This window comes from Sylvia atricapilla, chromosome 1 (genome assembly GCF_009819655.1).
Source record: "Sylvia atricapilla isolate bSylAtr1 chromosome 1, bSylAtr1.pri, whole genome shotgun sequence".
In the NCBI taxonomy this organism is placed as follows: Eukaryota; Metazoa; Chordata; class Aves; order Passeriformes; family Sylviidae; genus Sylvia; species Sylvia atricapilla.
Genome location: NC_089140.1, coordinates 39,434,510 through 39,459,178, shown reverse-complemented (window position 1 = coordinate 39,459,178; position 24,669 = coordinate 39,434,510). Strand labels below are relative to the sequence as shown.

At 42.1% G+C, this 24,669-nt stretch overlaps 1 protein-coding gene across 1 annotated transcript in view; it reads right to left on the bottom strand.

The window, feature by feature from the left end:
• The window catches only part of LRRC3B (leucine rich repeat containing 3B), a 45,957-nt gene extending 21,836 nt beyond the window's left edge, over positions 1-24,121 (bottom strand). Inside the window, exon 1 of the mRNA XM_066320066.1 lies at positions 23,980-24,121. The gene's annotated coding sequence lies outside the window, so the exon portion shown is untranslated. The remainder of the gene's footprint in view (positions 1-23,979) is intronic.
• Between the last annotated feature and the right edge of the window lie 548 nt (positions 24,122-24,669).

Genomic DNA, 24,669 nt, shown 5'->3' with positions numbered 1-24,669 from the left:
TTTGTTAGTAATTTTAAGATGTCAGTCAAATGGATAGTAATAGGAAATACATGTTTCCATCCTTCATTTACAATACTCTCTTAGAACATCTGAGGCCAACTCACAACCCTCTACAGGAATACAACATAGGCCAACCATATAAACCAACTCTGCAGGAAAAAGCCACCAAGGTTTTCCCTGAAGCCTCCTGTTGGGATTTGTAGCCTTAAAAAGAAAAAAGGCTTTTATTACACTGGTCCCCAGCTTGCCAAAGAGCCCCTGGGTCTGCTTGGTATCTGTCACTACATTCACTGAGGGATTTTGTGTGGCTTTCTCTTGCTATTCCCCAGCAGAGCCAGCACAGCTGTTTTCATCACCTGGCATCATTCAAACAATCTATCAGGCTATTTGCTTAACCCAGAAACCCCAGGGCCCCCCAGGAGTCCGAGCTCGGAAGGAAAGTTCAAGCACCAGAAGACACTGCAGAAGCAAGGCATACCACCTCTGCTCAATACTTCTACAGGTTCAGATAACCTGGAGGTGAGAAGGGGAGCACCTCTGCTTGACCAGGCTTTTTCCAAAGCCACAAAGGGAGTCATCCATGAGGATAACCTCCACACATAAGCAAAGGACCTACATCATGGGATCATGTAGTTCCTGCCTTGGAAAAAAAACCCAACCAACTACTATCTGAATTTTCAAGTTCACAATAACAGAAACACATTTCAAATTCATAGTAGTGATAGCACTGATAGCAGACAAATTCCTTTTAAATGCCCTGAACTATTTGGTTTTATACTTCAAGACAACAAATTTAATTTCTAGTTCTGTCTTACACTGCAGAGAAACTCCCTTAGGTACTAAGCCTAAAAAAAGGGAGTCCACCACACACTTACCCACAGTCATTAATTTTGAGCACTGAAAACCACTGCTCACAGCTTTTCTCACGGTGGAAAAGGGCCATGCAGAGGAAATTCAAATGCCCAGATAATTCATAAGAATACTGATTAACATGCTATATTCAAGCATGGCTACATAAAGTAAGCAAGATTGAGCAGTATGGCAAAGAGAAGTAAAGTGTAAACATATTTTCCCTTACAACACCAAACAGAAGTCACATTCATTTGCATAAATATTTTTCTATATTGATAGAAGCCAAATATGTGGGGTAAATGGCTGCACTTATTTTTTTCTTTTGCTTCATAAAAAAATCACACAGGAAATTTGTGTTCACATAACATTATCAACAAAATGTTCTTTTCTTTTTTTGCAAGTTGTTTGTAACAAACATTCTAGCTTTTACAAAAGGTGAAGAATAAATCAGCCAACCTCTTTATGCATGTCCCACGAGGATACTCATCCTCAGTAAAAACAAATTTCACTAGCCTTAGTAAGCAAGCTGCAGAGGTATGTGGTAATACTATGACACGCACCAAAAACTTAAGAGACTTGTTAATTGGTAGCAAGATACCAATGAACAACAATATGCCACTGAAAACTACCCAAATTTCCCAAACGGCCTTTGAATAGCTTTCCTTTTCGAACAAGAACTTGATGCTTCACATTATATCTGTGCACATCATTTTCTCCTTCCTCCCTAAATTCTAAACATTCTTCTTACATTTACTTCTTCTGAGATTCAGTAGTGACAGTTTCTTCTTTACACTCCTACATATATTTTGCACAAGCTGTTAAACAGAATTAGTCCACACTCCTCTTTCGTGTTTTCCCTGTGCTCTGAAGGAACCTAATACACAGACTTTAGAGAAACCTCAGTTTTGACCCTCACCACCTAGCTACTAATTTGTGCAAACATGGCATTCGCAGTCAGGCTGAAGAAAGATCTTGTGGACTGTGGACATGCAGACCCTCTAAATGGCCACAAGAAACATCTACCAGGTGAAAATAGGTCCCAGGTGGCTGGTAGCAAAGGGGTGTGAACACAGCATTTGGAAGACCAGTTGAACATGCTCAGTGTAAACTCTATGCTGCCTTTAGCTACTATGACACCCCTTACAAACAGATAACCACAAAAACATTGGTGTAATTTCACAGTTTGCACTCTGCACATACAATAATCCAGGTTAGTTCTGAAGGATACTATCAGCAAGAGTGCTGGCTGAGACTTGTACCTAAATACAGAAAAGAGATTATTTATTTACCTTGAGCATAAAGGTACTCACTCCTCACATTTCATGACAAGTCTCTATTGCAAATTTTCTCTTATCATTCAAAATCAGTATGAACAAGTTAGGATCACCTAGAGAAGTGAAGCTTTGTGGTCTTCACAGACCTAGCAAAATAGCAAGATTGATGTATGAAAATTCCCTCCGCCTCCCCAAAAAGGCAAAAGTACACCCTGGTAATTCTTTCAGTTGCAGTTCACTAGTTATCTTTTAATTAGAAACAAGAACATCAGTTTTGTGTTAAAGATCACCAGTCTTAATGTTTGATTTTTTAAAAAATAAAATAAAAATACCAGAAGAGATACTAGGAAGAAAACAAAGTGAAGCAGCAGTATAAAACTGTCAGATTCTGGGAGATGAAATAATTCAAGTCTCAACATCTTTCCTTCACCATGTGGTAAGACCACATGGCAGCAGGAGCAAAATCATCATGCGCAGTATCTGAAGCCCATGCCACAGAACACAAAAAAAACCACCAAAAAAACAACAACCGTGGATAATAAAGAATAAATCTATTATGCAAGTGCTGATATGTTTAAACCTGGAGGCACACTACCACTTCCTGCAGAGCTTTCTGTTCAGAATCCTTGGAGAAAATGGCTTAGCCCCCAGCAATGACGCAGTGTGAGAAGCCTATCTGGGACATACTTAATGCCGTCCTCCACGCAGAGGGTGCACTTCCAGGAATAAAGAGTTAGTCACCATGTCTACCTCCACCACCCATCTCCTCATCTTTTGCATATCCTGCTCTGCAGAGACAGGAATTCACACCTACAGGATGCTGCTAAGTCACACAGGGACACGGCATGCAGGGAACTGCTCTTCTAAGGAAAACGCCTGCAAATACAATGGACATCTCACTAAGACTTCTTTTTTTACGTGGATTCTCTGTTCCTGAATGGAAGCACCAATCTGCTTCTGCACACCTTCTTATGAAGGTCAGAAAGCCAGAGAGTATCTTCTTGCATATACCGAGACTCAAGGGAGTCATATGTAACAGATAAATTATTAAAATGGTTTAAAATCACAGAATCATTGAAGTTGGAAAAGACCTTTAAGATCATCAAGTCTGACCATTAACCATACCATATCCATGTTCATCACTAAAGTATGTCCCCAAGTGTCACATCCACACACGTTTTGAATGCTTCCAGGGATGGTGATTCCACCAGTTCCCTAGCAGCCTGTTCCAATGCCTGAACACCACTTCAGTGAAGAATGTTTTCCTAATATCCAGTCAAAACCTCCCCAGGTGCAATGAGGCCATCTTCTCTGGTCCTGTCACTTGCTACCTGGGAGAAAACATGGAGTCCCTTAGGTATAGATTCATCTCCAAGTTATAGGAAACCCTTTTTTTTTTTTCCATTTTTTCCCCATAAAGTAAGTTTCTCTGTGGAATTGTGATTTATGCTGAATTCTGTAAACATTTCTTGATAGCTCACTCCCAAAGCTCATCTCAGAGTGGGATAAGATCACATGCAGCAATCCCATGAAGCAAAGGAATGAGTCATCAGTCTGAAAGTTAAGCAACAGACAGAATTGTAGATTCAGACCAAGGTAAGCACAGTAATGAATGAAACACCAGTTCTAAATTACATCTCTGGAGAGAGCAGTCTAGAATGGCAACTCATAAACAGACCAACCGAACACAGCATTAAAAAGCATATATAGGGTCACCAGTGGGACACTTAAGAAAAAGACTCCATGGAGTTCAAGGAAGGGGGAAAATTTCCCTGAAAAAATGCTTGAAACAGCTGAAGAAATTCGAGTACATCAGCATACACTTCTGTAACTAAGTTGGTCAAGTTTGTGTCCTATGTTCTTACAGGCAGGCACAAAAATTGTGGACTAGGATAATGTAATTTTTAAACAAAGTAAGTAATTTAAATTAATTTCCAATGAACTCTTTTAGTTTTAATTCTACTAAAAGCAGTAAAATTTTCTACAAAGAAGAAAAAAAAAGGCAATAGTGCAAATGCTCTCTTATTTTGATAACAAGTGTTTCTTCTTTGACTAAACAAATATAGCACTCTCAAAAAATGAGAGTATGTCTCATGAAACACAATGACAAAAAAGGCTCAAAATCCATTTATGTGGTTTTGCTGGTCTATGTGCAAGTAATCCAGGTAATAAGTTTAGATTTCTACCAGAGCAACTGAGAGCAAAGCATGCCCCCAGAGATCTACAGTCTGATTAGTGATGGTAAGCTGAGATAGCACAGCCCCAGATGCTCAAAAAAAGAGGTGGGTAGGTTCAGAGAAAGCTGCACATATTGGTTTCACTCCTATTAACAATTTACCCCTACTATCTCACTCACCCACTCCCTCTTCACCAAAGCATGAAATGACAGTTGCTTAGATTTAAGCTGTTCAATATTCAGTTTACTGTCATCACAGATTACAAAATAAATTAACAAAATGCCACCATTCCACACAGCAATTCCCAAATATCATGCTAGCCCTATGAATCTTCAGATGTTTTGCTCTGTTATAAATAAAATTTATGTTCAAACTGCATGTGAATTTACCCCTTTTTATGCACTTACCTGTTCTTGTTCCAACCCCAGTTCGAACTCCTAACTGATGTACTTACCTTTTTCAACTCCAAGAGTTCACTGTTAAAAAGCGCTCACATGTTTTATCTGTTTTATTCCCCTACCTTTAGTCGTTTGTATCCCTTGTCCCCTCTTAACTCATTGAGTAATCCAGCCGCTGCTCCCCAGAATGGACTTCCCTATTTCCCATAAGGACTTGCACACACATGCATATTAAAATCATATTGCTGCCCAGATAGAAAACAACCCTAAACAACAAGCCACTTTAAAAAGACACAAAAAAACCCACACTATGAAATGGCAAAAACCTAAGGAAGCTAAATACACTGACTTCAGCCCAACAAGTGAGTCACTATAACTTTAACAGCACCCAAGCAAGAAGACCTCCCTGGACGGACAATCCCTGTGAGGATAGAGGCTCCAGTCCTGCTGGTGACGACAGGGACGTCGTCCTCCTCCTGGGCGTCGACCATAGGGAACAGTGGCGGTGGGTGCACCCCGAGCCCCCATCTCTAGGCCCCTTATCTAATAAAGGTTTAACAAAGGAGCAGAAGGTCTCCTGGCCCTTTTCTTTTACACTCTCCTCCTGAACTCTTCTGTTCTGTCTCTGCTTAACCAGCCACAGCACCCACACCGAGCTGCAGCCACAGCTCCTTCTCCTTCCCTGCTCCAAGAAAGCAACAAGGATCCCTGCAGGTGCAGTACACATCAGGGGGATTTTCCCCCCAGTTCTTTGCCTGCACCTGTATCTCACTAAGCATTGCATCCCATCCATTTCTCTTTAGTTACTGCACGCTACAGAGATCATATCTACCATCTCCAGGAAACCTTATCCACATCCAGCGCATGACTGCCTGAGCTAGTTTAGCCCTCACTGAGAGAAGGAAAAGAGAATGGGAAGAAGGAGAGCCTGGGAACAAGGCCCTCAGCTCAGCTCTTTAGGAAACCTCCCCACATGGTGACTCTGCTGGTTCAGGTGCACCATTCACAAGCTTAAGCTGTGGTGGTTCTCTTCCCACTAAGACTTCAGCCCAGCCATGCTACAAGACTCTATGCACTGAGAGAGTGTGTCATCCTGGGTCATCTGGGCAGGGTGAACTCACTCCAAGTGTCTGGCTGAGAATGGTGAGGACCTCGTCAAGAAAAGTAGTAACAAAAAATGTATTAAGAGGATGAGTGCTCAAAACAGGACAGTACCAATTAAGAACATATGCTAGCATGTCCCAAAGATCGAACACTACTGAATTTTCATATTGATACCTCCAAACACATGATTCAACAGCTTAACAGGAAGAAAATTTTGAAGACTATTAAGACTACATTCCCTCTTCTCCAATTTGGACCTGCTTTTTCACTTGCTGATTTTTTAAGGAAGCTCAGCTTCCATCTCTATTTCATGGCTTCTAATTAGTTTATTTCTCATTTTAAATATTTACAGCTTGGGAGTTGAAAAAGCAATGGGATAAGTGACAAGCAGAAGGAACAAATATTGGCTATGCAGGATAACCACTCCAGGAGCTGGACCACCTAACCTGCAGGCAGGATGGAAAGCAGCTTGGGAATGTCATCTTCCTGCTCATGAAAACACAAGGGGCTGCGAGAGACTGACTTCCCAGCAGACTGTGGCTGCATCACACCTACCACAGAGTGACTCAGAGCACCCCTGCCACACACACAATTATGTTCTGTCAAGCCACCACTGACCACCTCTAGTGCACAGCACATGGCACGCTTTAATTTAGCATTAGCAAAATACCAACAGCCCCTGGAGAGACTTGGATTTAATTCTACTTCAAAAATATGTTCACTGTACTAGAAGCAAAGTAGCACCAATGAATAATAATTACTAACAGCTCTTTGAACATTTTCATACCTATACTGAAAGTCTTGGAAAGGATGGCTCCTCTTTCTCAACGTGAATGCCAGAAACAGTATTTTTCTGAAAAGGAAGACCATGTCAGATTGCAGATGTTAACTCTACATTTCCTTTTTAAACAGTCCAGATCCTGAAAGCAGAAGCAAGAATACAGTATGTAAAACTGCAGCTCAGATGTTTTCAGCAGCCCAGCAAAATCCTCTTGCACACATTCTTGTGAGTCAAAAAACAGGTCTTTCAGGCACAGCATGTATTTCATGAAAACAGTACAGATTTTTGTTTCTGCTTCCTGAGAAGTCACTGCTATGTAAAAGGATATGACTGGCTTCACAGGCCAAGGCAAAATTTACTGTCCTGGAACAGAATGAAAATGGAAAACAGGTGTAACAGCCGAAACATACAGAGCTTTCAGAAGGGGTTGAATAGCAGCATACATCAACAGCAACTTGAACAATTTAAATAGCACAGGCGATGCTTTTCTTCTCCACCTGACAACTTCATTTTTTGCTTTCCATTTTCCTTGCTTTTCAGCCCTTTGGAAACCTCCCTCACAAGGGAGGAGATGTCACATTTCCCCTGGAACAAAACTGGCTTATGACACATTGTATAATTCCAAAAATACATCATGCATTAATTTGACATACTCCTGTCATCAAGACCTTAATTTCTAATATCTTCTTTTCCAGATACTATTAGAAAATTCCTCTGCCTCAGCTACCTAACCTGTAACACTTTAGGAGGCAAAGTGTGTTCCTGCTCATCCCAATGTCCTTCACCTGGAAGATTCACAAACCTCTAGGGAAGGTCTGCTTGAATCTCTCCATGAACACACAACGTTCTCACCCTAGCGAGCGACTGCTAGTGAGCTGCTTTTCTCAACCAACACTTTGTATTTTAATTCCTATATTTCCTTCACTAATTTTCCCCCCTCTGCTTCTATGCATTAATTTCTGCCTCTACTTTTTGTTCCTGTTAACTCTTTCTTTTCACTTTGTTCTGCTCTCCAGACCTGTGTGTCCCTCTTTACCACCAGACTACCATGTGTGCTACAAGTTATTTTGAATTCTGCAAAGGAGTACAGTCATGATCTCTGTGCAATACCCTACAAGCCTAGGAGTGCTGTCTGGCAACTGCTCAAACTGTTCAGGTAGAACCCTAAAATTTAAGTGGGACATTTTCTGTAAAATAGATGTCCTTTGCTACATAAACTTTACGCCCTCCTACCTCCTCTAGAATTACAGCTACTTCATTCTTGATTGTAAAAAGGCAGGAACAGAGAGAGATAGGATATACAGACATGCTGAAATGCTTTATAATGTCTTCTGGTGGGCAACTAACTGTATTCTGTGAGTCAGAAAACTGTAAGAGATCCACCTGCTTACAACTCTGTGACCTTTCTGGTTAGGAGTTATACACCAGCTCAGGTAAATTGCCGTTCCATCTTCACAACAGACCTCACCTGGTTAAATACTACTACATGTCTCTTGCAGATAGCAGGATAATTATATGCACACACAAATCAGATGACATAGTGCTATGTATTTTTCACAGAATGTCCAAAAGTCCCATTCCCTGGTTTCAGAGTTTGTTGGTAAACAATGTAAGTGGGCTCCAAAAACCAGAGATCCACCCCAAATTGTAAACTGATATTGCTGACATCAGACTCGTCTCCCTAAATCAGTCCTAAATTAAAATATAAAAAGGATACTTCACAGAGATAATAAATACTGGTAACTATTTTTCACAGCCTTCAATAGACACTCATTTACACTTGTGAAAAACAATTACAAAGCTTACTCTGACTTTATGCACGACCAAACCAAAACAGTAAATGTGATGTATCAGCATACTCCCTTTGCACTGCTCTCTCTGACCGCAGAGTGTGGAAAAAACACAAACTAATATTCATAATTTAAAGATTTCCTTTCTGTGTCCTATTCTACTTTTTTGTTGTTGTTGTTGTTTAATTGCTTTGTAGTCTCACCATCAAAAATTGGAGTACAATTTACTGTCATGAAGCTATCCTGGACATAAAGGAAAAGCAAAGTTCTTACTTTTGAATCAAATTCCTTAGATGGGAGCATTGCCCAAACAAAAGCAGCCTAGCTGGGCGGTGTAAGAGGGTAGGAGGCAGGGGTAACAATCTTAATATTTTTGGATGCAAATTCAGGAAAGAAAAAGCAAAGACAGATGCTGTTAGCTGCAGAGGACACCTGAGAAGTCATTCCACAGCACTCCACACATGAGCCAAGGCTGATCTTACTTTTCCTTCCCACGTACCTGGGCAAGCAGCCCAGCTAAACGCACACAGCACCAGCAAGGAGACTCTGCTCTGAATGTGCTCTTTTTACCACATACATCAGCCAATCTGACCAAAAACACCCGTCAATTCTGCCCAAAACCAAAAAAAAAACCCCACTCACACAGAGCCAAAGCACACCTGCCAAGTTGGAGAAAATGACCCTCACTTGGGGAGCAGCTGTGGAAGAAGCAGAGGGGGAAAAAGTGGAAGATACGTCTTCTTCTGTTCAAACATACTCTTAGTCATGTCTTTGTCAGTAACTATAGTTTTTCTGCCAAGTTTGCATAATCCTTTGCACAACAAGGTATGTTTAGCACATCATCTTTTAAAAATACCTTTTTTAAAAAGAAACTATTTCTGCAGCTCTGAAATCTAAAACCCTCCAGATTACAGATTTTACTCTGGTCTACTTCATTACACACCTCGTGTGCAGACTTATTACAGGAAAATGTTACCTAATTAAATTTACTATGCTTTGTGGGGTTGTTTTGTTAACTTATTTAATTAAAAACTTCTCAATTTATGTAATTTATCATGGCATGACCATTGTTAATGAAGCTCACAAAAGATACTGTTGGATAAATTCATGCAAAGGAGATGAAGCAGAGCAGAATGAAGGATTATGTTCTCAGACTTCCGAAGCAAAGAAGCCTGAAATAAATGGAAGTTGTGAGTGTTTGGAGCAGACAGTGCATTTATTGTAATTATTTCAGGCTGCATGCTGATTGGAAAAGATTAACATAAATAGGAGCTGCTACTGCAGATGTTTCTATTCTTGCTAGGAAATCCCTTGAATATAGGAAGCACAGAATAAAAATGTGAAGTTGCTGTACTACAGAATTGCAAGTTTTTTTCCTGTTCTTTTTTCTGTTCTGGACATACCAGAAGAAATATAAATAAAGCTGTTAATCCTTCAGGACTTGAAGGAAAAACATCACTTTTCTCTGCTAACATGATAAAACATCCAAGATGTCACCTGACTACCCAGCAGTGAACACTTTGCACATTCCCTCCTCCCTTCCAGAAGTGCCCTTAAACTGCATGGCACCCAGGTCACCTCTGGAGGCTACATGGCCTGCAGCTACAACCAGAGTCAGTGAAATAAAATCCACAGTAATTAACAGCATTTAAGATCCTTTTTCCTCCGTTCACAACAGCAAATTGGATACATAAATAATTCACAAGCAATTCTGATATTTCTGACTTCCTTTCTGTATTAACCAATGGCAACATTTCCATTCAGTCTGGAAAAAAAATACGTAGAACTCTTACTTTTGAAAATTTTACAAAATTTAGAAGTAGACAAAAATACCCAACAGCAGTCCTGGAGGTGTATAATACCTGTCTTTGTATCTTCTGCTTACCTTCCTCACGTCTCATAATTTATTTCCTGGTCTTGGCAGGATCCCAAGACAGAAATCAAGAATTAAAGTAAATTACTCAGGCCAGGGCGTTTTTGACTGCAACTTCAATCTGCTCAGGTCTCTCACTGCAACACTTTTAAAAAGAAGAATGAGACAACTATTCAAGCTCTTTGGTTATTTGTGGACCAGCTGCATGAAGTAACCTCCACACTGGTGATGATCAGCATCAGCCAAAGATGCTGTGTAAGTACAGTATCTGCCTGAACATTATTCCCTGTGGATCTGCACTAATCATTAAGCAAAAGGATCATATGGGCCCATCCATACACCAGCATACATCTCCTTTACTGTTTCACAGTCACAGGGCACTCAGCTGCACCACCATGGGTCAGTCCTCAGAGCCTGAAGACCAAAGGGGTGTCTCAGCCCTGTGCTTCCTCTGTACTGGATGATGCTAGGAACGTGTCAGACCTAAACACAGTTTTCTTGGCCCAGACGAAACATCCTCTGGTGCCTGGGACTCACTCTTGTGCAAGGTCAGGATCCACCAAGATGCCTCAGGCTGCTGGGCACCACTGCTGCCAACCCTGCTAGCAGATGGCCCTGGTTCTTTCCCAAAGGAGATCAGGCTGTTGAGGAGGATGGTTCCATGGTGACCAGTGGCTTGAATGCTGCCAGGAACCAGAAGCCCACTGAGCAGGTCTTCCTCACAGCACAGACACTGCTGTGGTGCCCAGCTATGACAGTTTCAGTGACAAACTCCACTGACAGCTCGGCACACCTCATACTCCAAATCTGTGCCTCCTTTTCAATGTTAAACAGCATCATCGACCGCAGCTCAGGCGCAGCTTTAAAGTAAAACGTACTAGAACAAAAACAACAGCCCTGTCTAACATTTACAGAGCGACTTTCAGCGGAGTGGATCTCATGGGATTTCTTAAGCCTTTCCAAGCCAACAGTATAATGCCACAGGTTTTCACAAGTGTAGCTAAGGGCAGAGTTTGGGTGCCCATACATAGATCCACTGCCAGCTGGAAGGGGTCAAACACTGACAGAACACAGAAGCACTTCCACATAACAACACCGCAGAGGAAGGAAAGGGTGACCCATGACAGAGGGAATTCACCACAACTGCTGGGCTCTAAAAACGGAGAGAAAAAACCAAAAAAACCAAAGAAAAATGCTGCTTCCTCAACACAGTAGGATCGCAACAGAAATTCTACCCTGTTTGCAGAGGGGAGTGAAGGATTTATGGGCACAATTACGTATTCTGCAAATCCCTTCCAAAGGACTGCCCTTGAATGACTGAAGCAAGATCCAAATCTCCCCAGACTAACTACCTAACAGGGCTCAGCAGGAATGAAATGAATTGTATGACTGTCACTTCCATCATTTTGAGCAGAATCTTGTTTTAGTAGTCTGTCAGATGACAAGGGTAGATATGAATTCAATAGATAATACTAAAGTCCCAGAAACAGTTATTTCAAGTATTTTTATATTGCAAGTTAGGAACAATACCTCAGTTCCCATCTGGAAATATCCTGTGTTGAAATCAGTACAAATAACATCCATTCTCACGGTGTTTTCATTACGATTTTGCGTAAGTCTGTAAAAAATTGAGACACCATGCACATTAGGGACATAAATCTATTACGCCTTACACCCACATAAATCAAAGCAACTCCACCAAGCTCAGACACAGGTTTACCTGAAATCTTTAAATATGAGTGATTCTCAAACAAAACAAAACAAAACAAAAAAAAAAAAAAGAAAAAAAAAAGGAAAATTAAATCTACAATACTGATGCTTTTAAACTAAAAACCAATCTAATCACAATCTCTCTACAACTCCAGTTTCAAGTCTGAACCTAGGCACATTCCCATGGTCTCCTCGCTTCAAAAAAAATCCAGCTTCTTCCCCAGCACCTCCAGCCATCAGTTCCAGCAAGGGTACAGGAAGGCCAGCTCCAGGCACCTGCACTGAAAGACTTTTGCTGCCCTGTTTCATGCTACCCTTAGCCCACATAAAGGGTCAAGATGGTACCTTGGAAGAGTTCTGTGTAGCTGACACCTCGAAGAGAGGGGTAAACAGCTTTTTCTGAGACCAGCAGCAGTGAAAAGGGAAGACAGCAGGATAAAAAGCAAGCTCTGGAATGTTTAGGGACTGTAGAGATTCTCATTAGTATCAAAATACTTTCAAGAAAAATAACACAGCTTACTTTTTATTAACTAATTACAGGTCTATGCTATAATAAAACATCTTTCCCCCTTGATTGGGAAACACAGAGATTTTGTACTTTTTAAAGCATTTTGAAGACTCTTCTGTCACCTGAGAACACTTCACCTTCTTATTGAGAAGGACCACTTTCCCTTGAGAGAGGAAAAGAACTATTCACCTCCCATTTCAGACCTCCTAAGCATCTTCTAGGATTTTTCTTCTTTGTTGAACCAACATCTTTCATGGACTTTTATGTTCTTTAAACATCACTTTGGTTCAGGGAAAAATTAGAACAAGGTTTTAAAACTACCGGGGAAGCAAAACCAAACAAAGGAGAAATGCCTGGCAAGTTAGAAAATATTGCAAACCCATATTGCAAAAGACACATGGGGACTCCCTTTCACACAGTGCTGGGAACACTGAAATCTCATCTACCCATTTCACCCCTACACCATGCCATTCAGTAAGGAAAAGGAATTCAGCCCTTTAGCTCTGTAAGGCTTTGGAAAAGCCCTCCTTCAGTCCTCAATCACAACCTTGAAGGTCTTATGAAAACAACAGCAACTAAAAGCACTACCTCCTTACACAGACAATATTCATGTTTACAATCAAACTGGTATTCTAGAGTGCAGTAAGCGTAACTGAATCTGGCAGCAGCAGGTACTAAAAACTTGACATCATTCCTTTTTCACCCTGGACCAGCCATCCAACCTATAAAGAAACTCCACTTTCATAGACAAGCTCAGCTCCTGAACAGACCTTTAAGGGATGCCCATCACTGCTGGCAGCTGTGAGCCTGTTACACACCTGTGAGCCCAGAGACTGAGCTCCTGTCTGAGATGCCTCACTGGATGCATTAGGAGCTCCGTGACTTGGCCTTTGCACCAGTGTTCATGCCTCAGCCTTGACAAATCCCCTTGACCTATATGCATATCCAAAACACTCTTTCTCAGGGCCCATCAAAATGCCTCCTTTGGGGCTCCCAGGAAAGCAGCTGCAGGCTTAGCAAGGACATGCTGTAGTATCAGTGGTGTGTTTTATCTTTTACCTCTCAACAGAAGTACAAACCTTAAAGGAAACGTTTCTTCAGGTGCTGATTACTCTGCCCTTCATCTCTTCAGATGAGCCTTCTTACAAGGGTATTTTATCTGCCAGCTCTTTACAGACAGCACTTTCCTCTCACTCCATTTTCCCTAAATCCTGACACGCAAACCCAAGCTGAAGAGCACCAACCCCTTGACATCTGATGAATCAGTACTGACAGTGGCCAGCGCTGTTGCTTTGTTTGTTTGTTTTTTCTACAGGAGCAAGGAAATCAAATTCACCCTTCAAATGAACCAAGGGTCAAATCCTTACTGAAAAATTAAAGGCTTCCACCATTATGGGTAACAGCACAGGATAAGGAGGTAAGGTGAACTTTGCAATGTCCCACAGAGCCCTTAAGAAAAGAGGTGCGCCCCAAAGCTATGGTCTGATGTGGCCATAGGTACATCCTGTCCTTGTGGTGTGGAGGTTCACAGGGAGCCTGCACACACCCATGTCCTTCTGCAACGCTGGCACTGTGACCCAGTGCGGGGCACCTGGCACTCAGCCCAGTGTTTTCTTTCTTGTTGCCACAACCACTGAATAGCGATATTCTCCTTATGGCATCTGAGGATTACAGTGTTTCTCCCAAACCTGAAGGAGTACAATGGCACAGGAAACAGGTTTCAGAAGGTTTACACAGTCTTTTTTTCCGATTCTGGTGTGAAAATGTTGAAAAGAATGTAATTATTTATACTGCATTTGTTTTGGAAGTGAAGGTACAGATCACCTGCTTTTAATTTGCTTTTCCCGGGTTCATCCTTTATTTAGTAGGAACTATAAAAATTCATTTGAAAGAGGAATATATTCAAGACTAATAAAGTTCAAGTGCAAAATATTTTTAGAGGCAGCTTAGGTACAACTATTTAGTTGTCTAATAAAATCATCTAGTCTAAGTTATACCGGAAAAGGGTCAAAGTTTCTGGCTAATTTCTCAGATTGAAACTGTTTCCAGGAGCAACACTTCCATGCCAAAAGCTGCTAGGTACTTCCAAGAACAGTCAGGTGTATGAGTAAAAACAGTGAATCTGAGTAATATCAATCAATGTTAGCAAGAAGCCAACCTCTCACCAGTCTCCAATTTTCACTACCACAAACATTCCACCTCTGCAGTCAGGCTACCTCTGCATCAACTGACCACAACAGCTCAGTATCTGTAATTAAAAACAAACATAGTTGGTTTTTTTTTTTTTTCTAGATGGGAATGCTAAAGTGCACTTCACTGATAGCTGATCCTTAAAAATTCAATTTTGCTCTGTCAGCTGTGGTATTTGAAGTCACTAAAATATTAGCCTGTCAATGCCCTTTACCTGCCAGTAAAACACAGGTAAAACGTCCAAAATGCAGAAACAATGTTGGAAGGGCTGAAACCAATTGCTTTTAAAGTCACATTAGCTCCTCATACACACATCACATCTACGTTTACAAAAATGTCAATTCTACCTCAATACCGATATTTATCAAATTCAAATCCCTAGCCTTACATCCATTAGAAGTGGATGCATAGGAAATGGAGGAGGCTACTTGGAGCAGCCAAGTGAATGGAAAAACACATGAGGTCACAGAATCAGCCCCTAGCCCACCAATGCTTTACATTAAAGAAGAACTGCTCTGCAAACCTGATATTTTAGTCTCCCTCTGCAGATGCACAAGCATTTACTCGGTATTCAAAGCTGCACTCCACAGCTTCAAGAATCAGAATTTAAAACTACAATCTTAGCTGACTGATTAAACATTGCTTCAATGAAACAAGACACACTAACTCCAGTCAACAAGACTCCTTTTTGGGACCCCACAGAACACCTGCTCTGCAACCCCACGGCAAGGGGAAAATCAAGGACCTGTGCAACCTCACTCACCTTATGTTTTTCTAATGATTTCCCAGTTAATTCAAACTTCCATAAGCTTTTTAAATTCATTTATTTTACTTATCATCAAAGCATTGCATGCCAAGTCATGCACATCACAGTGAAAAAAAAACCACTAAGATGACAGAGCATGGAGCTGACACTGCATAGAGATTGTTTCTGTCAAGGAAGTTCCTGTCCATTCTCCATACAAAGAAGTACGTTTGTGGTGATACAGTCACATGGGATGTCCAGATTGGAATGGTACTTTTATACAAATTAGTCCTGAAAGAAATGTAAAATATATTTTATTTCATCTGACCTGTGGTCAGATTTCAACTCAAGAAAGATCCCTAGGATGACAGCTACTTACATGGAAAAAAATAAATACACACCTGTGAGCTGAAATCAGTGACAAAGGTGTAATAGCAAATATCCCTTATGGCAAGCTTGTGAGAAAGGGCTGTTCTCAGACAACAAAGCCTGGATACAAGAGGGTACATAAATTATTGCTGCACAAACCAGACTGAAAGAATGGCACGCAGCTGATATGTCCATAGTTGTTCACACAGCATGACAAATGGGAATGGCTGAGATGGCATTAGACAATACAACAGGATGCATTTCAATTTTTAACAGATGCATGCAATTTTTTAATTTTTTACTCACAACCAAGGGAAGTTGGAATGCTACTGACACTGCATGGTTGACTGTTGTTTTTTAACGTGTTAAAAAAAATCTACTATAATTAAGTAATTGGTTGGCCTCTGTCTATTTCATTCCACACTGCTGCCTCACACTTGTTTAAAGAATAGAGAAAAAATTGTCAAATATGTGGCAAATAGTGGGGGAAAAAAAAAAAAAAAAGTTAAGCTTGGCTCGTTCAAATTAGGTGGTATTTGTACAGATGGAGCACCTGCCATGACTGGCAAGAAGAACAGTCCTGTCTCTTTGCAAGAAACATTTTTGGATCGAAAGTTATTGAAATACCATTTGTATCCATCAGGATTGTTTCCTGAGCCAAAGATTTAGATTTCTTGTGTGTCTAAATCCTGTCAAGTCCTACTCTAGCAAAATAAGTATTTATAGAATCGTGGAACCGTTTAGGTTAGAAAAGATCTCTGAGTCCAACTGTTAACTCAGCCCTGCCAAGTCCACCACTATACCATGTCCCTAAGTGCCTTATCTATACATCTTCCAAACACCTACAAGGATGGTGACTCAAACACCTGTTCCAATGTTTGATAACCCTTTCTGTCAAGAAATTATTCCTAACACCCACTATGCATCAGAAATGCCAATAAGCCAAGCAAGTAATTGATGAAAGTGATGAGCAGAATACAGATAAAATGTTTTCTGCCAAAGGGCAAAACCTGCGAGAGACTCTGGAAAGAGCAAATGACCAATAGATTTTCTGAACAGAAATTATTAACCTTTCAGTGACAACAGTCTTGCTCATAACCAAGAAGTGGTCACACATCTGGTGCACAGGGACATGACATGTCAGCTCTGCAGCCTCAAAGCAGACAGGAAAAGAAAAGATTACCTGGATTGCCTGCTGTCATCCATGTGTTGCTTTTCAGTGGAAGTTGACATGTTCTTATTCTATTCGAATTGTGCGCTTTGGTTATATGCAGTGTGCTAGAGGTGACAACTAAAGGTCTGAGAAACACTGTGATCTGAAGTTCGAGGAGTTATTTCACTCTGAGTTAGAAGATCCTAGAAACCCAAATTTCCCACTTGTATCTCATTGTATAACATGATATAGACCATCCCTTTGAAAAAGATTTCTGTTAGGAATCTCTAAATCTTTGAAAGAGAGAAGACGTCTTTGCAGCAGCAAAATAAAAATTGGTGCTCCCACTAGAGAACAGGTCCAGGCTCACCCAAAAAACAACAAAGTTGAAAATGAGTACTTAAAAGCAGATCTCTTGATACATGCCTTCCCTTTTAGTGCTTGTGCAGACTGGGACTGACATGCATTCATGAACAGTAATGCTCTATTACAAACTTTGTTAGAAATAGACTGTTTAAAAGTCACCAATTCTCATCTCAATGACTTGGTCAACAAAGCTGAAAACAAGGGCAAAAAGGACATTTAGAAACACCATCACAGTATTTGAAGGTTGCAATGACAGAATTAGCATGTTAACTTCATTTTAGGAGGAAAAAAAAACAACTAAGGGTCACTCTTTTGACATTTATAACAATAATTACATTTAATAAAACGTAAGAATCAAGAAAAAATTTAAAGACCATTTGCAGTACATCTAGGAAAAAGACCCCAACAAAACCAAACCCAGCTCTAGCAAGGTTTACAATAAAGACTAACACCTGAATTTACCGATTTCCAGTCTTGTGAACAGTCTCCTACCATTGAGGACCTTCCGTCTTCTGCAACTCCTGCATTTGCATATATTGATTCTACAGTTTTTGTTCCTGGCAAATACCAGTTTTTTTTGCCTAGACGGAGGTAAGTGTAATGGAACATCAAAATTTCTGAATAAATCTTCAGAGTGAAAAAAAAGGCATTGTAGAAGTGTTTTTAGGAGTGTAAAAAAAAGGTTTTCTGGGGTTTTTGCTTTTTTTTTTTTTTTTTTTTTTTTAGGAAAAGAGTATATTGAAAAAAATACACACTGCTCTGTGAAGAATTAAAAATAAAAATTTTTGAAATGGAAGTCTAAAGAGTTTGTGCCTATTTTCATTTCCAAACACAGAATAGAAACAGGTTAAAAAGTCAAGAATTAAAACACCAGCAACTTAAATTTATTTTTGGTTTAATGCTGACAAGATGAAGTTTCATCACTAAGGTATATAATCACCATTGCTAACTTAACTAACTTATATGACCTCACAAGCAATTCCACACAAAATTTTTGTTGCAGTTCCTCTTTAAAGAGGAAGAAGTATTTGTCTTGGCTTTTGAAGGTGAGTGAGTACTTGCAGGAACTCAACACTGTTGATGCAGTGCTTTTCCTTTTCTTTTAATTACAATGCCTTTAGAATGGCAAGCACCATGGATTTATTTTCACATCCAAAGGCTTTACCCTTTGGCCACAAATTATTCACAAGCACATTATTATACATTATACATTATTATGTATACTTTGTAAGTATTATAAGAATATTTTGCACAAAGCAAATTCCACCAAAACAATACACATTTGTAATCTACATCAGGGAAACAGCCTTCGTATGCTTTTCATATGTCCCACTAACTCTGAATACAAATATTCGTAATGAAATGCTGAATACTCCTGATCTTGACATACAACATACCTTTTGTGAGTACAGTCGCAAAAGTGTGTAACCCAGTTTTGGTAAACTGCAAAAAACACTCAATTTAAAACCAGTGCTATTGTTTGGTGGAGGAAGCAACTTTGACAGAAGTAAATGATAGCGCCATTAAAACTAACAGCATCCACAAAGTGAACCTCTTAAGAGAACCCGACAACTAAGACATGCCATCTTTAAAAGCACATGCCCTATTAACTGAGGTTGTGCGTGCAGAGGATGAAGTGGGAACATGAAGTGACCCCCCAGGAGAATACTGTGTGCCAAACTTCCGCAATTTGAGTAAAATACTGTCAGTTATGCAAGCACCACAATATACAGGCAATATTTTCCAACTGAAAACTCCAAAGAAATCTTAAGTCTATCTCCTGACTCTCTGGACCCTTCCTGTCCACCTTCTACTTTCTTTATGCATTGTTTCCCTTTCCTAACCTTTTAAAATTCTGTTTGTCTCTTCTTCTACTGTCACTTGAGAACCAGACTTTTCATTTATTGTTCCTTAAATAATTAAATAGTCTCCATTTGCTTTCCTGCTTCCAAGCCAGAGTAGCATCCCATTTATGTATTGTCACTCACTTCTATCACTTTTCATTTTTTCTTATTAGTATATCTTTATAGTACTATTTGGCAAGCAGAGGATAACTTTTCTCTTCTTCTCCAAGGATAAGTTAGCAGCTTTATGAAACTGCTATTAATGAAGTGCCAAATTCATTTAAAACATGCACACTAGCTAGTTGAAAAGCAGAGGTAAACCTTAATCAAGTACATCAAGATCTGTAGTGCTAATTTTCATCTCTGTTTTAAGTAAAAAGTCCAATTATTCAGCTCTGGAAAGGCCTTTTATCAGTCCCATTTCCTCAAGAGGCGTTTTTTTATCTCCTTTCTGTCAGCAGAACTAAGATACAAACAGCCAAATTCAATTCCCCAGCAAGGCTTCTAGTCCCACGAAAATCAACCAACACATCTTTTCTGAAGGCCTGTGACAAACTCATGGCACAGCATGGGGCTGAGACAGAGGGCGATGGCACAGCCCAGCTGACCTCAACTTCAAGAGTCAAATTACTCAGATCAACCACTACTTTCTCCCTGTTGTCATCTACTTCTCCCCTGTTTTGAGGGCATCTGGCCTTCTTCATCTGTTCCCGTTTGTCTACCTCTCTTTTTTTCATCCCTACAGAATTTCACACCCTCCAGAGAAAGTAACACCATTTTAATTCAGCAACCATTGCCTTTTCCTTGCTGATGGAAAACAGAACTCAGGAGCAGGGATGATCCTTACAGTGAAAGGACTTCTCCATGTCCATTGTGGAATGGAAGTCAGTCAGAAATATATCAATCTTTTAAAAAGGTCTGCTTGCTGAAGGTACTCAACAGAGCATTTAAATATCCAGGGAGAGAGAAATAAAAGCTACTTTCTTGTTTGGTAACAGTAGGCACTGCATTTGCCTTTCCAAGTTTAAACAAAGTGTGTAAAGCAAGCTGGTGCTGGACAGAGGTGCTGATGAGCCCACAGGGATAAGCGGTGCAGGTCATCAGTGGCAAGCACAGACTCAGGCACCAGTCACCCACAGAGATCTCCACGAAGCAGGATCATGCATCTTCAAGCACTGTGAACTAATGACATCCTCCTCCACAGTGAGTTCCACAACAACTGTTTATCTGAACCACAAGCTCTGATGAAGCAGTGAGTAAAACCAATAGCACATCACACTCTTTTTCCCTCTGGGATGCACCCACAAGTCTGCTGTACATCCAGACTAACAAACTGCACCAGAATGACGGAAGCACAGAAATTACTTATGAAAAGAGCTGGACTCAAACTAGAAGCAGAGATTAAATTCAAAACATCTCTAAATTTGATACTACTTCACCCACAGCACATTGGAATTAAAAGCAGAAGATATACCTTGTTCATCCATGTATCTACAGGCTGTAATCCTTCTAAAAATACTTATGGAAGGTGCTGAGAAATTCCTATATCCTTTTTGCTTGTACTTTCTGTAGACATACTGGCATTTAATTCATACCAGTACTATATAGTGTACTGTATAGAACATTGTAAGTGTTCTATTAAAATTGCACTTTCTGGAGGTTACTTTTAGCAAATAAAATATTAATGTAAAAATGGCTGGCCAAACAAACCAAGGTAAATGCTACATATTCTATGAACTCAAATAATTTATTCTTGGCTCAAAATACCATCATTTTGAAATAAGGTTCTGTTTTACATTATTGTAAGTTTCTAAATTGCCTCACAAGAGTTTTCTCTAAGCTTATGAACAAGGCTTATTGAATGAAGCAAAATTAGGAGTATTATTTTGCTAGCCACAGAACACTAATTTAATTTGCATTCTCTAATGAGTGCTGATCCAAAGACCAGGCATGCAGATGACAACAAGGACAATAGTTCCATGCAAATCCTGTAAGTCATTAAAAATGCAGTATTCCACTTTGAGAGGAAGTACCTTCCTTAGTTCATCTTCTGATTAACTGGAGTGGCAGCAACAAATATTTCTACCCATATTCCTTCTTGCTTAAATCATCCACTTCATTAAAAAGTTTAAAATCTTCCTGCTAGTGAGCCATGTATCCCTTGTGTTATTCACATAAATATTTCTAGTAAAGTGACAGGAAATATCCTTAAAAGCAAGACTCAGAAGCACCTTATTATTTAGCTGAACATCTAAAGGTGCTTTTGAAACGAAGCAATACATTTTCTTTGGCTTTAGACACTTGAGTTAGCACTTCTGAATACAGCTGAATTTTATAAATTCCAGCTCTCCTGCCAGGAGGATATTTCTTGAGCTGACATATCATGCACTTACTCTGTAACTCTAGTTACTCGAATGCTGTTTCAGTGAGAGCAGGACGAATTTCCTACCTCCCAAATGATTTGAAATACAGATCCATAAAACACACGGAAAAGACAAATCACACCTGTACCCTTGTCTCACTATCCCATTTATATAAGGCAAAGCTCTCATGGACTTTATTAGCTCAGGACTGGATGTGGCGCACAGACTTATATACCTATCAAATGACGCTTCTCTTTCAATTAATCTCACATTTGAGGCAAAACACATTGATTCTTTATAATTGCAGGTACAATCCTCATTCCCTCAGGCCCTGATCTCCAAGACGCTCAGCAGCTTCAACCCGCCCTGAGGCGACTGAAAACTACCATCACACAGGAGAAGCTCGTTTTGGTTGGACTGAAGTCAGCGCAAATTTTTCAGCAGACCTCAGGGGAAGGCAAGATCAGGGTTCAATGACCCAGCCAGCAATAGCTGCGTAAATGCAAGAGATCTGGACTTAACCTCAGATTCTTCTTTTACCCAAGTCCAAATTGCCTCATCAGCACCAATGGGCACAACCCTACACGGTGCTGCATGCTGGAACCCTCTGACCATGGGCTGTTTTGGGGCATCAGAATATTACCTGTAGAAGTAATCCCACAGAAATCCAGGCAACTCACACAAGAGCTGCCGCAATCAACAGTTATAATTAATTTTTGAGCAATTTTACTATTTAGAAACTCAACTAGAAAATTAGACTCTGAATGTAGCAAAGGTTTTGCAAATTTAGTTCGTTCTACAGCTTATTTTCTTTCCCTTTAAACCAAACTAGAAGCTGATACTTTTAAATTAAATTACTAAGAATAATATCAATAGGTAAGCCATAGGAACACTGTGGTGCTCTATATCAAAGCCTATCACAGCTACAGCTTTGAGTAGGGCGTGACGCACACCTTCCAAATTAAACCTACTAATTATTAGACAGGTTACCATAAGAAGAAATTTTTGACAGGTCTTTTCAGCATTTAGAAAAGGCTACCCCAGTCAGAGTTTTCAGCTTCAAGAAGGGTTATTTTCCTTTCCTTACCAAATCTGTAACATTTTCTCATGGGTATTACATTCTAATTAATTCCAATAATCTCAAAAGCTTTAGCTTATTCGGTCATTTTCATATCTATGTAAATAACTCTAGGATTGCTTCTTTGAGGAGAGCACTAAATGTTGTTTGCCTGGTTCTCATTCTAACTCTTTAGGTGGTTGGTCTGTTTATGCTTTTCAAGTTGTTTGCCCGTTTTCATTTTGTAATTACACCACTTCTGCTGTCTAGGGACAATCAGAAAGATTGGACGATAACCTGCAGCCCGAATCACTTTCACATTTTCTAACTGATACTCCAAAATCTTCTAATTCTTGAAGGCAGAAGAAAAGAAGGAAAGAATTCTCGCTGGCACATCTGAGGCATTTTCCAAATTTTTGGCGAGGGAAATTCAGAACGTATAGCTTGCCAGAAAGGCGAGAGAAGAGCCCTCGGTTCCCAGAGATACACAGTACCCAGTACCCGCTGGCTGCAAGAAATCACGCCATTTCTGTGCGGGCTCAGAGGTCGCGACCGTGTCCCGCTCGGAGCTCCGGGTCGCACGGAGCCCCCGCGGCGGCGGGACCCCGGAACCCCCGCTCTTGTCCCGGGCCGGGGACATCCCGCACGCCGCCACGGTCCCCCCGGGGCAGCTCCAGCGCCCCCGCTACGGTCCCGCCCGGTGCCTCCCCGGGCAGCGGGGGCGTCGCAGCTCACCTGGGCGCAGCAGGCACCGCCGCTGCCATTTGTTGCTCGCATTCGGAGGGAGATGCCCTGTTCCCCCCTCCCCCCGCATCGCGGCCACCGCCGCCCGAACCGTAGCGACCGGTCCTGATCGGTCTCAAAGTGGAAAAATCCTACGGCAACACACACGGCGTCTTCCCACCCGTGCCCGCCCCCGCCGCCCCCTTTCCCCGGCGGCCCCGCTCGGCGCCCCGGCCGCCGCCCGCACGCCGAGCAGCGCGACCGACCTCCGGCAGGCACCCCGGGAACACGCACCGATGGGAGGGGCGCTTGATTTTCCACCCCTTTTTCTGATGTCGCTCCCGTACGGGATCGGGGGCCGCGGGTCTCAAATCCCTCCTTTGCTCCTAAGTCAGAGGGTGTCAACCCCCTTCCCGCAGCCTCCGCCTCTGGATTCCCTCCCCGTCTCCCGCTGCCGCCGCGGAATCCCGACCCCGTCACCCCCCAGGACTCACGGACACCAGAGGTTCCCCAGCACGGGCTGAGGGAGGGGGCATCTCCGGCGGCCCTCGCCGATCGCCGCCGGGCAAGGTGGCACACGGCACGGCGGGAGCCCCTCGGAGGCGGCAGCGCTGATCGCCTTCCCACCGCTCCTTCCCCGTCGAGTTCCCTCCCGGCGCTGCCGCCCCCCGCCCAGCGCATCCGCGGGGCGCCGCAACTCACATCGCGGCGCCTTCCCGCAAAACTTCTCGGCGTGCGGCCCCGGCGGCTCCGCCGCGCTGCGCTCCGCTCGGCTCGGCGCAACAGGCAGCGCGGCTCACCTGGCTCGGGGCCGCCGCGCCATGGGAGCGCCGGGCGGGGCCTGCGGGCGGCGGGGCCGGGAGCAGCCAACGCCGCCCGCCTGCGCTCCGCCGGGCGCCCGCCGGGAGGCTGTGCCTGCCGCGCCGCTCCCCTGCCCCTGCGCTGCGGCTGCGGGCACGGAGGCAGGCGGGCAGCGACGGGAGGGAGGGAGGAGAGAGAGCGGGGCGGGGAGGGAGAGAAGGAGGAGACCTCCCTCTCGCTCCCACAGCGCAGCGGGGAGGCGCTGCCCGCGAGGGGTGATGCTGCCCGTCTCCCTCCCGGGGCTGGCTGTGCCTCTCACCCTCCAGCTTTAGGGGCAGGGCCGGGGCTGGAGAGAGATAGCCCTGCCTGTCGGGAGCACCGTGGGATGCCTTCAAAGGGTGCTTCTGCTCCCCCCAGCGCCCACCAGGTTCCCCGGCAAAATAGGAATAAGGTTAATGGGTTTTGCACATCTGAGTGAACCGCTGTCATTGCCAATGTATAATATTTGCTACCATAGGTGAACTTCTGCTCCGCTCAACCTCACCAGCCTTCTGTGATGACCTAGTCAGTCACATCCTGCTTCGGGTTACC